Source organism: Lathamus discolor, chromosome 8, assembly GCF_037157495.1.
Source record: "Lathamus discolor isolate bLatDis1 chromosome 8, bLatDis1.hap1, whole genome shotgun sequence".
Lineage (NCBI taxonomy): Eukaryota > Metazoa > Chordata > Aves > Psittaciformes > Psittacidae > Lathamus > Lathamus discolor.
This window is the reverse complement of record NC_088891.1, coordinates 12,355,369-12,370,473: the sequence shown is the minus strand read 5'-3', so window position 1 is coordinate 12,370,473 and position 15,105 is coordinate 12,355,369. Positions and strand designations below refer to the sequence as shown.

The 15,105-nt window shown below is 40.7% G+C and overlaps 2 long non-coding RNA genes across 3 annotated transcripts in view; both read left to right on the top strand.

Annotated features, from left to right (window-relative positions):
- LOC136019024 (uncharacterized) overlaps nucleotides 1-7,720 on the top strand; it is a 341,700-nt gene extending 333,980 nt beyond the window's left edge. Inside the window, exons 5-6 of the long non-coding RNA XR_010614706.1 lie at nucleotides 6,401-6,504; nucleotides 7,595-7,720. This is a non-coding gene — a long non-coding RNA (uncharacterized LOC136019024). The remainder of the gene's footprint in view (nucleotides 1-6,400; nucleotides 6,505-7,594) is intronic.
- A 734-nt stretch (nucleotides 7,721-8,454) lies between these two features.
- On the top strand, nucleotides 8,455-13,299 carry LOC136019025 (uncharacterized). 2 transcript variants are annotated; one of them, XR_010614709.1, is made up of 3 exons: nucleotides 8,455-9,085; nucleotides 11,359-11,467; nucleotides 12,495-13,299. It is a non-coding gene; the product is annotated as an uncharacterized LOC136019025 (long non-coding RNA). The 2 variants fall into 2 exon arrangements; XR_010614710.1 differs by lacking the exons at nucleotides 8,455-9,085; nucleotides 11,359-11,467 and adding an exon at nucleotides 11,879-11,930.
- Nucleotides 13,300-15,105: the final 1,806 nt, after the last annotated feature.

Sequence of the window (15,105 nt, the reverse complement as noted above, 5' to 3'; positions counted from 1 at the left end):
TGGGTCTGAGTCTTATACCTTTTCAAAGAACTGCTTTGAAAGAGCAGGTAAGATGAGTTTGGTTCTTATTAAGTGACTTGTTTTCATCAAGTTTTATGCCTTCCTGGGGATAAAAGGACCTGTGCTGTTTAGCTTTTTTCACTATAGTGGCTAATTCTCTGAGTTTTCCAGCCCCCCTACTCTCTGACCACCATGAGATTACACATCTCAACATTTATCGCAGTGAATTGATATTATTAATACTCTAACAATTCAGACTAAGAAACAGGCCTTTATTGTGGCAACTACTAAGACAGTATATGTATCAGCGCCATTATGGTATGAACAGACTATATCTATAGGCAGGGAAACAGGCACTTGTGTGAGAGTAGTTCAATCGCAGAGATGCTTGGTAGATCAGCCTGGCTTCACTCCAGAACAAATCACAGTCTTGCTCACTAAGTCACTCCATTTCCTTCTGAGAGAATCAGCACAGACTGTGACTTTAGTAGCCATCTTCTGAATTGCCAAGAAAATTATTAAATAGGTGCTCTGCTCTCTGAGTGCAAGTAAATATCCTTTAGTATCCCATATTATGTAGCTACCCAGTTCTGGCCAGTTCTGTTTAATAACTTTATCAATGTTCTGGATGAGTGTATCAAGTTCACCCTCAGCAAGTTTGCAGACAACACCAAGTTGGACAGGAGTGTTGTTCTGCTTGGGAGTCAGAAGGGGTTGCCCTCCTGTACTCAACACTGCTGAGGCTGCACCACAAGTTCTGTGTTCAGTTTTGGGTCCCCCACTGCAAGAAAGACACAGAGGTGCTGGGGTGTGACAATAAAAGGGCAAACAAGCTTGTGAGGAGTCTAGAGCACATGTCTTGAGGGGTAGCTTAGGGAATTGGGGTTGTTTAGCCTGCAGAAAAGGAGGCTCAGAGGTGACCTTCTCACTCTCTACAACTACCTGAAAGGGGTCTGTAGCAACGTGGGTGTCGGTCCTTTCTCCCAAGTAACACAATAGGACAAGAGGAAATGGCCTCGAGTTGTTCCAGGGGAGGTTTAGATTGGATATCAGGAAAAATTTCTTCATAGAAAGGTTTGACAGGCATTGGAACAGGCTGCCAAGGTGGAGTCACCATCCGTGGAGGTATTTAAAAGACACATAGGTATGGTGCTAAGGGACGTCTTTAGTGGTAGACTTGGCAGTGCTACATTAATGGTTGGACTCAGTGATCTTAAAGGTCTTTTCCAACATAAACAATTCTGTGATTCTACCCTAAAGTAATTCCAACAAGGTAACCAGTTAATTACGTGTTTCTAACTAAATAGTTGTGTAATTTTAAAGTATTTTTCCCAAGGTGGTAATAAATCGCAAAGATACATAACATTAGGCAATTAACATTTTGAAGAGTAGATGTCACCATTAAAAGTGGGTACTTAGGACATATAATAGCAGTGTCACATTTGTGACAGCATCTAAGAGATGGGACGCTTAAATGCAATGTGAAGGCTATTAATGCAGAAATGTTTTAAAATTGCCGTCAGATCTCTTGTAGTCAATACTGGTGCTTCACATAAAAATTGCTTGCACTGATGATAAGGTAACTAGGCTGAGCTCAGATCATTGGAAAACAATCAAATATGAACAATCATTGCCAGCTGCTGCCATTTTCAAAGTGGAGATACAAACTTCAGATAATACAGCTGAAACAATTCAAAGAAACTTCAAGGGGGTGACCCCTCCAAGTATTGTATGATTCCTGACACCCAGTCAATGTAAACGATACCCGATTCCTAGAGGCAATAACAGATTTAGTTTCAATACATCCAAAGCATCTATCTATATGCAGCGCACACAACCTATACTGAAAACCAGAATTATGTATCTAACTTATCCATAATTAAGAATAGCTACACTCATTACAGACTCCTATAAAATATTATCAGACTATCTGTACTGAGTAATTGCAGTTGCTGTTAAATTTGCTCATGGTCAAGGGTGCACAGCACTGCTGCAAATGATGCCCAAGTGAAGTTGAAATTCAATGCATTAGCACAGTAGGCAGTTAAAGTGAAGTATAATTTTGGCTTTATAATAGAAAATTGTTATGAGTATTGTATACTTTTCTGTTCAGGAAATTTCCATGAGCTCACATGGAACAGGGTGAAAATATACCCAATTCTTTCAGAAAGAAAGGAAACACCTGTTTGGGGACCAATTATGAACTTCATAAAACTATCAGTCCTAATTACTAAATAGCTACAGGATTCTCATTTAAGCAGAATTAACCATACTTGAAAACTAAACTTAGAATGTAAATGATGCAATCATTCATAATTCATTCTGCCACAGTACACAAAAGCAGAGCCTACTCTAGGCTGTTTTCAGATCTTTTGTGCAAATTTATACAGCGAATACTAGATATTGGAAAGCTATTAAGGAGAAGTAGATTTTTTAAGAGTATTATTTTTTATCCAGCATTTTAAAACCAATCTTAAACTTGAATGCATCTGCTTTTATAGAAAGATTTAGCAGAAAACACAATGTTATAAGCAGTCTGTCTTTAAGGGGAATGATCTACAATTGCTTCTCATCAGAAATATTAGCTGCTCATTAAAGAATCTTGTATTACCATTTGCAACACCTATACTTACTTGTAACTGCTAAGTTAAATCTTAAATCTGGCAGTAGGTAATATCTACTGCCCATACATTAGTGGAATCAACGATCCAAGGTAATCCAAGGATAATTTATCAGGCAAGATAACTGAGGGCAAGACCTCAAGATCTCAAATACAGCTACAGCTCTCCTGGGGAAGAAGAGAAGGCTCTCAATATCTTGATTTGCAGGTCTCAGCCTATTTGCAGGCTAGAATGACCACACAGATTAGTTGTTCAGGCTGAGGCTGAGGTTTGCTGGTGTTACCCTTATCAATGGAAATTCATTATGACAACTGATTATCAGTTAGGTACATGTCATCCTTATGTGAAATTACTTTTGCACTCAAATAAATACCACCCTATGAATGCATAAATACTAACCACACAGAAAGTTGGTTAGGTAGTACAATACATTCCAAAGCAGCAGTTCTATAGTTTATAGTGTTATTCACTTATCATGTGTAAAGTTGAGCTGGAGCTGAGAAGTTTAATGCCTGTGGTATTTCTGTGTACCAGTACTAAATACTGTGTAAGCCACTAGGAATCCTGAGAGTAGCTTGGGAAAGAATTTGCAGTAAAAAATGTCAATCAAATTTAGTCCTTCTTTATGTTTGCAAATGGCTTGAACAGATTGTGAGATCTTCTTATTTGTTTGCCATCAGTTATTCTTTATCAAATATTATGGTGAGGAAAACTGAGCATACTGATTGATCAAGAATTGTTTGCTGATGCTGTAAATATATATATAAATATAATGTACTCCTGTACGTGTAATAATTTCATATGCCATCTGTGCGATCCGTCACTTCAGAAAATGTTATTAAATTCCCTGTGCCTTAACCTTTTTTCGACACAAAATATTACATTTCTCCAAAATCACTTTTCACAGACATTCTTAGCAATAAAACTGGTTTTTGTGTGGATTCTACACTCTCTCACCACCTGGAGTCTGTCTGTTTATCTCACAGTGACAGTGTCCAATGCAGTGTTGATCAGATCCATGGTGGGCTGTCAGTCTCAGTGGTCCACATGTACATACCACTCACAATGATGACTGGATACATACTATCGTGAAAAATTTCTTAATCATTGAAGCTAATCTAGGACCTTCTGTTTACTGTTGTTTTCTCCTGAGTTTGTCTGGTAATATCAGGTATTGATCCATCTTTGTATTCACATTGGTGAATCATATTAAACAGGGCCTTCTTGTCCCTGTATGAGTACATCTTTGGTTGAAGATAGATGGTAAAGGAAGCTCCAGATTGCAGTAAACTATGGATTCTTGTCCCTCCTGTCATATTGAATACCTATATATCCACCCATGCTTTTAATGAAAGTAAGGTTTGGGAAGAGTTGAACTCCCTGAAGGGTGTGCTGAGATTTTTAATTTAACTCTGATTACTTCAATGAACGCAATGCATTTACATTTTCAGGGCAGAAAAAGCAATGCTTAAATGAAACTTAATCTCACATTTTGAAAATCTGCAAACGATTTGAACCCTGTTACTGGACACTTTAAATGTCATTGAAGAATAATGGCATGAAAAAACAGCAAGCCACAGTATTGCTTCATAACTTGAAAATATAACATTACAGATAATCGAATGTAATTGTCCAGAGGTTCAAGGAAGTGTTTCCACAGACAATAATTTATATAACAAGAAAGAAAACCCTATTGTCCACTTAGAGGGGTTAAAGGTGAAGAAGTGGGAATATAAAGTATGCTATGCAATCAAATTCTTGTCATAATTGCATTTGGTTTTGTGTTTTGTGTGCAAAAGCCACATAAAACCATGTGTTCCAAGACTAGCATTTAAAGAGATCTTCCTGCACATGCATTAGAAAACATCAAAAACTATCTAAAAGTTCAAGCATTCAGCATGTTTAACTGTTGATAAGTTGTTTATTAATATTTTATTCACTATTGCTCTAAAGAGCAGGAAAAATGCCAATTCAGAGAAAGTAAATGATCTTGTTCAGTGATTTAACATATAAGCTTTATAAAATTATGAAACATGCTAGTTGCTGTGGTACACATGGTATAGATAGCAAAGTAATAACACACATTGCATTCACTTGCATGAAGAATATTGTTCCTTCTGGATCCTTTTGAGTTCGTCCAACTTCTTTCTTCTACAGACTTAATTTCCTGTCTTTACTCTTTCTTACTGAGTAGCATTCTGTGCATCCAGCAATTGAATCACTCCCTTTTTGAACGTGGACAACTTTGTAATGCACTTTTTAAATTATCTGTTGCATTTACAGCAGTTGAACTGTGACATATTCTGTAAGACTGTGAAAAAATAGTGCTATTTCTGCCAGCAGGAATTTTTTCATGAATGCAAAAGCTGTACAGAAAACAGAACTCAAATTCATGCTGTACAGGGTATTTTTACCACCTCGTATATAATATACTATACATCATAATCTCTCCCTAATTTTTGTCTTACTCTGCAGGATACATACATACACTTTTGTGAACCATTCATAATAATAATAATTAAAACAAATAGTGGTTGTTATTTTGACTGTGAGTGGTCTAAAATGTCAGGTAAGTCTAAGAGACTGTGCTGTTTGTGTAGGCTCGGAAAGAAATTCTCAGTAAAGGGGGTACAGCTGAAGTTTCTGAAAATTATCAATTCATTTGTGTGACTGGAACACTAAAATCTGCTGGTAGTCAAAGAGATATAAAGTTGGCAAAAAAAAATCAAAGAGGATGGCATGAAATAGTAAGGACGTTTAAATGCATAGACAACTCAGAAGAGAAGAACCTGGGAATATAACAGACAAATGAATTAGCTAGGAACATCCAAAGGCAAAGCTTTGGCAATGTGCATGGATCATCAAATCCTACAAAGGAAGAAATGAACACAGCACAGAACTGAAGAATAAAACTGAGGGTTGTGTGGGTGAATCAGTTTGGGAGAAAAATTCTGGAAGTAACATGCAAACAGTAACAAGAGTTACTACTAAAGTTCCTTATAATTTTCTATCATCAAAAAGACAGTTTGTCCAAAATTGAGAATTTCTGTTTTTTTGCCTGAAACTTTTAGTGTGTACAAATAGAAGAATCCAATCAGTTCTATTACAAAAAGGGAAAATGTTTCACTGGTGGAAAATCTGATCAGGACCAAAAAAAGTTACAGCATGTGAATGAAAATTCATCATTAGATGAGGATACTGGCAGTGAGTTTTGGTAGGGCTGATGGGGAAACCTAACTCTTTTCTATAAATGTGTAAATATATATATAAAATTCCAGCTCATGGATGAGCTGAAGACTGGGAGAACAGCAACAATGAAAACAGTATTAGAACCACAGAATCACGGAATGGTTCACATAAAAATAAATAGCCTGTAGAACTCCTTTAAAGAAGTGCTTTGCAACAGTCAGATGCACAGTTACTTATCCTGAGATGCAGAAAGCTGGCTGAAAAATGTACAAGACCTAATCTTTAGAAGACAACAAATGTATATATCATTCAGGCCAAAGTGTTCCTTGGAGATATCCAAACAGGCTGCAAACAAGCCAGCTCTCACTGCATGTACTAGAACTATGGCAAAAGAGTCCTAAACAGTGTAATTTATCCTGCCAAGAAGTCTGGTTAGAGCTAGCTGGAGTACCTTTGTGAAGCACTGTGGTTTGTGATACTGATGTACTTGTGTATTTGTAGATACGACTAGAAGAGATATTTTTTTAATGATGCTTTGGTTCTTTACTAGGCTTTCTTAAAGTTCTGTACTTAGTCTTCTCTTCTTCCAGGCAAGAAGAGTGAACTTGATAATTTTCATCTTCAGAAATCTACCCCAGTTTTCTGCTTCTGCCAAGACTTTGTACAAGGTGTAGAATCTGTACCAGCACTGTGGGTAACTATTGTTTTCTCTGTGCATTTATCTCTTTGCTTTGTACATATAAAGTAGTCCACATGCAGACAGAGAAAAGGCTAACTTTTAGCAATGTAGCCTAAAATATAGTTGCTCCTGTTTTCTCTGATCTGCGTGTATGCTTAGAGTAGGACTGTTGGCCTCCAGATACAATGCTAGCATCCAAGTTCTACTTCAGGGCTTCTTTCATCTAACTTGCCCAAGTGTAGGTATTGCAGCTAACACAGCAGATATCTTTGTTCTGAGATCTTTCCTGCCACTTCTTTCATGGTTTCTATCAGATAATATTAATGTTTGATGTCTTTATTTAGATCACATGAATCAGCTCCTGTCTGTGCTCATTTGAGTTTGCAGTAACAACTGTAGAACAAAACATGTTTGTAGGCTCATTTGCCTTTTAAATATCTCTCGGCTCTTACATGTATCAAATTCTTTTTTTTTTTTTGTATTTGCCTCTTGAGAGATGCTTTTTCTTAGTGTCTAGTTCACCAGTATAGCTGATTTGTCCACTGTAATGGAGTGTTCTCCTTTAAAAGTTTGAGAATAGAGAATTTTCCAGTGTTCACTATCTTGTGGAATTCTGGCAAGAATCTCTTAAACTACCTTCATGTCTAGTCAGGTTTTATTCTAAAACTGGTCATATCATTTTCTATTTGGATTATTATCAAGTGGCACTGTCTTTTAAAACAAGACAGAACAGTTAGTTGCCCTTTTACTGGTATTTTATACCCTGAATATGAAATAAGTTTTGGCTTCCACTTCTGTACCCTTTTTTAATCTGAACTCTTATCACAATAGCAAGCCATTGTGTGTCATTATCTGCTTGGAAGCAATTCCGCTATTAATGTCTAGTTGCATTCTGCAATCTGAAGCAGTTTCATGTGCATTCACTGAGCCTGATTCTCTAGGACTCCGAGTTTGGTATAATCAGAATAATATGTCATGACAACTTTGCTTAAGGGTATATTTAAGGGTATATTATGGTAGTTACAGGTAAATAAAATGTACATTAGGAAAGAATCAGACCTTTCAACTTTCTTTGAAAAACTTTTTTGTATTACATTTTTTACAGATATTCTGTCTTCTGCTTACTTTACACATTTGGGCCAATGTTCCAGCTTTCAGAGCTACACAGTTCACATTTTTTAAATTAAAGATGAAACTTGCAAGCATTATTCCATAAAAAAATATAAAAATAAAAATCCATTCTATCAAAGCACGTTGTGGTTCACTTATATGTTGCCTATTCTAAGATGGACTTTTTAAAACGTAAATATTTTTCTGCTGTGACAAGGTGTGCCATTTGAGACACTGAAATGACCAGTGTTGCTAGAAGGTTCAAGATTAGTTATTTCCTGATGCCAACAAGGAGAAGTAATGAGGGAATAGATATTTAAATTACAGACCTATAATTCTGTCATCCTCACTTAAAAGTATGGGGATAGTAAAATTCTCTACTGAGAGATAAGATTGTGGTTCACCTGTTTCCTGGTTAAAGTAGAGGAGGTTTGAATTGCTTTGGGTTACTGTTAAGACAAAATGGGTTCTAAAGCAATGCAAACCCAAGGTCAGCTATTATTTTTCAGGTAAAAGATCACATCAAGCACAACAATGAGTTCATTGCAAAGAAATTTGGGTAGCGGGCCAGAGACACAAAGCCTAAACCAGTGTATCTGGAGTAGAGAGAAAGAAAAAAATTGCTTACAGGAGATGAAGAGTCATGGGCAAAACCGAGGACTTCATATTCCACTGCAATAACTATCCAAGAAAAGAAAGGGAAAATGAGCAGCACCTATAGTGTTTAAGAATATTGACAATTCCAGGGACCAAGAGGATGTCTGCCATATGACCTGAACTGCTTCACAGCCTCTTGATTCAAATGCTGTGCAGGAAAACAGGCTGCTATATTTGCAATTGAGCTATTAGATCATAAACCAATTCAACTGCAGCCGAATCAAGGGACCAGCTGCAACATGAGCCCCAGAAATATTGATAATATTACAAATGTTACAGTAGAGAAATGTAGCTGAGAGCTGGTGATATTCAGTATATGTACTCTGAGTCCTGTAAGCAAAACCAAGCTGTTAATAAGAAATCTGTGAAACAAGCAACATTATCTCCTGGAGTCTGTAGCAGCTGACAGGCAGAAACACCGTGCTGAGCGACAGTGCAGCATGAAAAAGTGCAATTTGCTCACCAAGTGCCATCAAAGATACTCCAAACTGAAAGAGGGAGGACAACAGCATCCTGATATGATGGGGATCATCCATTCTTACAGCAGCCCTAACAAAACAACCGAAGAAGGAACAGGCATAGCTTCAAAGAAAAGGTGTTACATCTTCTGAAACAAGCACAGTGTGGATTTTCCTCCAGCCAGCAGTGACAAAGTTTTTTGGTAAATCAGAGATTGGCGTTGGCTCAGAAACGCTTCACAGTGAAGAATAACATTGCTCCTGAACTGCCTCTGAGAGGCTCTTGCCTGCTTTGCTAACATTCAGGAGTGTCTATTTTGTGCTAAATTATCCAGGTTCCCGTCACCTGACAAAGTTTTCTTCATTCTATGGTAAGTACCTCTGAAAACAAGTAACTGTGGGTGCTTCCGGGAAGCATTATAGTTGACACTGAGCTTAGTCTAAGCCAAATGAGGCACTTTCCCGTTGTTAAAATCAGAGCGGATAATAATTTTATTTTAGAAAATGGAAATGTCAAAGGGAAAGTTATGCAGTGCTATGACATCAAGTTACAGTGACTTCTAAGAAAAGAACGAACAGAAGGCTGAGTGGAGAAAAGCTGGTAAGTTTCCCTGCTTTGGACAGCCAATTTCTACGTCCATCCAAATCCTAAAAAAGATGCCAATAGCAGTATCACCACAAGAGTTAAAAACACCTTAACACTCTGGGCTCAGATCACTTTTCTTTTCAGTGATTTGCATCCACATTCCTATATCCAGGGTGAGTGTCATCCACAAGGCTGCAAAGCGGCACTCCTCCAGCTTCTCTTGCTGGAGTCCTGGTGAGCTCCATGTGGAAATAAATGCTGATTGAGAAGTATGAGCAAGACTTTAAGTCTCCTGGTTCTCACCTGAGAGAAGACTGATCTAATTCTCACTCCAGTTAATGTTATTTGTACATATTGAAATAGTATTGGCAGGAAGATAATCTCCTCTTCCTTCTTCTTACACCCCCAAATAACCTACAGTTTAGTAGATCAAAAATGAGGATTCAAATTCATTCAGGCAGAGAACGAAAGTAGACATTGATCTCCTACATGCTTCAAAATTTACCCAGCCTTTAAGATACTAGAAGCGGAAAACTTGATGAAAACTACTCTGGCCCATTTGTGAATCTTATTCTGAAAATACCAAAAAAATATTCAGCAAAGACAAACCAAATCTGTAACTATGTGAGGGAACGAAGTGAAACTGCATCTTTGTTGAATTTAGTGCATGGAAAAATAGATCACAGAGCATTTCTCCAGATTTTTGTTTAAAGGGGACTAAGCATAAATTCTGGACAATTTAATCACTGATATTATAAGACAGACACATGCTCATAACTTCAAATAGCAATATATTCTCAAGAAGAAGCGAGAGAGGAGTGTGTTCTATTTTCCAGTAATGAATGTTAATTGAGATCATTTATGAGACAGTAAGGGAAGTGGAAAGACTATAGTGATTAATGATAAAAGCCCCATCCAGCCCCAGCACCCACAAAAGCACTGCCACCATGTCAAGCAAAGCTACTCCTCGCTGTGTCTAGTTCATGACAGCAGTGATAAAGACATCAAATGCAGTTGCAATATAGTGGCCAACAGTGAGTCTATTCCCCAAACCAAAGACAGGACAGGGAGCCTTAGTGCTTCAGCTCCTTGTTTGGAGTCACCAAGCAAGATGCCAGCAACAAGAATTAAAACAGCAACAGCGCTGAGGTAAATCCCCACCACGAGTACCAACACAGTGACAGACTGGACCAGCACATGTGTTTTCACAGGAGAGAGGGGCCAGCAGCGTGAGGGCTGTGGGAAGGTCTGTCTCTCAAGTGGGCTCCAGGCTGTGGGCAACGCTCAGCAGAACACAGTGACAGAGGCTGCGGTGCTGGACCTGCTGTGCAGGCTGCTGGTGGGCAAGGAGAGAGAGAAGGTTTGGGAGGAGATCTCAGTCAGCCTCCCTGCTTATGGCTGGAAGCCAAGCTGCTGGTGCAGGAGCTGGGAAACATGGTTATCGCTTGAGAACTTCCAGTGGGAAAAAAATTAGTGTGTGCTAGCTCCCTCGTCCCTGCACAAGTGTCGGCGTCCTCTGCAGCAATCCCCTTCCTCATTTGTAGAGGAGCCCATACCTGGGGAAGGCGTGATTTTATTTCAATTGATTGTACTTGAAAACATGTAGCAAAATTATTTCTCTTGTATGTTTCAGCTTCCATGTGTTTCCAAAGGGACTATCTAGATTCTGAACTCAGGTTACAACTACCCAAATCGTCCATTTAGTGGCTTTTCTTGTTTGTTTGTTCTTCAGTGAAAATGATAGCAAAACAAGGAGATTCAGACTAGCCATTATGTTGCAACTCCCCAAATATGAGATTTTGATAAACAGCAGCAAAACAAAACAAAACCGAACAAACAAAAAAAAGGACACCACCCCAAACTTAAATTTATCTTCGGGTTTCAAATTTAAAGCCAACTTTGTCTAATGTTGGTTGAGAAAGAGTATTCTGAAAAGGCGTCGTTGCGAAATCTGCAAGGACACCAAACCAGACGATTTCCGTTCCGTGCCAACTGAGGCTTTTGTCGATGATCTCGGACCCGTGGGGACGACCCCGGGCTCTGCTTTGACTCTTGCAGGTACGAACGGGAGCAGCGGCGCGCTCGGGAGCCGGGTGAGCCGGAGGAAGCCGCCCCGCGCACACCTAACGGGAAGTTCGCCGGGATGCGCAGCAGCAGAACTAAATCGGTTTGTACTTTTCAGGGGGAAAGCTGCGCTTGGCGCCTTTCCCCGCAGCTAAGCCGGGCGGCTCCGTCACGGGTTGCTGAGGAGCCGCGTCCGCAGGGCCGGGCGGGAGGCGGCTCTGCCGGCTGCGGGCTCGGGGCGCCCCGTTACCGCCGCTACCCCCAGCCGCGGGCGAGCAGCACCGGGGCAGCGGGGGACAAAGGCCCGGGAAGGACGCGAGAGGGGCCCGGCGGGGCGCGGGGATGCGGCAACGGGCCCGGGCGGGGACCGGCGCCTGCAGGTGCGCGGGGCCGGGCGGGGCCGCGGGCGGACAATGGTGCGCGCGGGGCAGGGGCGGGGCGTGGGGCGTGGGGCGTGGGGCGGGGCGGGCCCCGCCGCCAGCCGGGCTCCACCGCACCCGCGCCGCGGAGTTCGCCGCGCCGGCAGCCGCGCCCGGAGCCGCTCCCCCGCGGCCTGCGCAGAGCCCGTAAGTCCGCCCGTCCCGCGGCCGCCGCCTGCCGCGGTGTCATTGCCCGGCGCGGGTCTCGCATCCCGCCCATTGTTCGCGGAGCCCCGGGGCCGGGGTGGGGGCGCGGCGGGGCCGAGCTGGGCCGGGGCTGAGGTGGGGCGTTCGCGAGCGGCTCCGCGGGCGCTCCCGCGGCGTTGGGGCGGCGGTAAGCGCGTCTCCTCGGGCGCCGGGAGCTCGGTGCTGCTCGGCGGCTGCCTCCTCTCCTGTCCCTACTTTGCGATTATTCTCCCGGCTGGAGGCTCAGCCCTTTCTACTCGGCGCACTGACGAAATATTTATTTATTTGTTTTAAATAATGGTATCCCCTCCTCGGTTGTCTCGCGGCAGAGATGGGCATGCTGCGAAAGGTCTCTCTCTGCAGCATTCATGAGCCCCCTTTGCCACCGGAAGGCATGTGCTTTCAGAACAGGGTAAATCAGGGAGGGAGATGGGGCAAATGTGTGCTGACAGCCTCTAGGTGACACAGGATCTTGCGAGCACTCTTTCTTCTTACAAGTCTGTGTCCTGGTCACTTTGTTTGCAGCACCTTTCACAGAGGAGTATTTCTTCAGCTGTGGAAGGCAGCAACAATTTAAAATCTCCCCGGTAAAACCTGGTACAGCTGCTGACCCTAAACGGCTGGTGTGCATCGTGTGGTGCTGGGTGTTAATCTCAGTGGACCCAGCACACCTGACTGCCTCGAATGCTTTTTGTTTGATGGTCCTTGATGGACTTGCTAAGTGCATCAGTCTGCTGAGGCTTAGAGTTTGCTAGCTCCCGGGAGCAATACATTCCGTGAACACCCCTGTCTAATGTGGAGTTTGATTTCAAAGGGAAAATCCAGGATACGGAACTGGTGGTGTGATTATAAAAAGTAATATGTAATTTCTCTGAAGAAAGAAGAAATCTCGAAGCAATTCATAAAATGAAATGCAAGGGGTTTTTTTCAGGAATAGAATATTTGTGTTATCCATCATCAATTTACCTATTTAATCTCTCTCTGCTATAGTAGCAGTTTGTTTTCATTTTCTATTTTTATTGCCCTTTCCATAATGATTTTCTATTTATTGAATTCCTTTTCTTTCCTATCACTGTGAATGCTGGCCCCTAATCCAATTCTTCACAACGTTTGTAACTACAGTTCAGTTTGTGCTCTCATCTTAAGAGAAAGAAAATAAAAATAGTGTAGGCAGTGTCCTTGCTCCTTTCACAACTTTGAATTTACGCAGTATTGATCCATTTATTGTTTGTTGGTGTTCTCTTTCAAATGTTAATGAAACTTGGCCTATTTCAGGCAGGTCTTGATTGAGAATGTGAAATAAAAATGCATTGATTGTCTTTAACGATAATTTTTGCTACTCCCATTGTGTGTTCTCCAATAACAACATGATGCAAGTTGCGTGTACGTCTTATCTTCCCCCCCCTTCTTTTCCCCCTCATAATCTTTTAGTCATCAGCAGCAAACCCATTTTTTTTACATAAATCAAATTTGGTTAAATATGGTGCTAAAATACACACGATTACTATGGTTTGTGTTTTTTTTTCCTGCCCTAAGAGAATAAAAAAGGAGTTAAGATGTGTATAAGGAAAGGTTTAATAGACAGTGGAGAACCAGAGATTTCTTTCTTTTGGTAAAGAGCCCTTACCAATGTTTATTGAATTTGCTCGTCTGCATGAAGAAAAGAACTCTTGTTTTGTTATCTAGCAGCTGTAGGAAGATTGACAGCTACAAATTGCAAATCTATGAAGGATCTGTCCATGACACAAATTTTAGTTCATTTAGATCGTTATCCTGCACATCTTGTCATTTGCAAAATTATATAAACAAGATCAGTAAGTTTGTGGAGAAGATACAAATGCAGTGAATATACTGCAAAGATTTTGAAGCTGTTTGGGATAATTAGAGGAGCATAGTCTTGCCTGAAATATGACATTAATACAGTTAGTTTAAATTTGGATATGAACACAATTGTAAACATTATACTGTAGAGAAGAAATACATATTTTGAAACATGCTAGCTCTGTCAGAGGAGCATTAAGTGTAATAGTCTTTTTGTTAAGATAAAGAGAGCATCACTGATGTCGTGGTGTGCTTTGCATTTTTAAACAGAATCTAATGAATTACAAACATTCATTACACTACAAGCAATCGCTGAAACTTCTCAGTACCCCAAAAGAGGGAGTTATTTGTATACTCATACTTGCATGTTTTCCGATTATGGTTTCACTGCAAGAAACAGAAATAAAAACCCAAGCTATTGTTCTGAAGTGAATTCTCTGTGAGTTCCAAATGGTTTTTTGCTCTGCTTCTATCTTGTAAATTCATGTTTAAATACCTCAGTGTGTTCAGGTTATGGAACTTTTTGGGAAGTGTGGGAAAGCTGCAGGAGGTGCTGGGAGCAGCCTTTGTTGGGTCTTGGACGTCTTAAGGGTGTATAATCTGCTGTGGAAAACCAGGCTTACTGAGTGGCTAAGAAGCTGAAGTTTACAAAGGTCAAAAAGAGTGATGTGCTAATTTTAAAGGACACCTTGTATAATTATTGCTTATGTTAACGTGTCAAGATGTAAAATAAATATTTCTTGGTGTGTTGTTTTATCTGGATTTTTAACAATTAACTTTCTTAAACATGATATTTGTAACACAGTTACTGTTCTTCTAATGCTATTTTGTTCTCTGTGCCAATAGAAATGGGCTGTACGAACAGGCCTATGCCAACTTACAACTCTTGAATGCCTCAGTTCATGACTGGTCTTGGCACTGTGCATTGTGCGCTGTCGCTTTCCAGAAATTGATTTCCCTTAAACATGTGGGTCTCTGGAGCTCAGTTTCGTTTTGCCTCCTGTCTGTTTCCCATGTGTGCATGGCAGAGGTGGTGGTCGCAGTCAGCAGACAGGTGACATGGAGCTCATCCCACCTGTCTGTGTTGACCACCAGCACTGTAGGTTGGCTTGGGTCAGGACAGAAAAAGCTGGGTAGTTCCTTGGGGGAGGTGGGTGGATGAGGAGGCTGACATCCTCTGCTGTTCACCAAGTGTAGGTGCTGAGAGTTTACTACTGAACTCTGCTGCTATTTACGGTTGGTTTTAAATACTGTCTCTTAAGCGTTTATCTTGTGAATTAATTCCTGTTATGGCACTTCATTTTTAAATTAACCC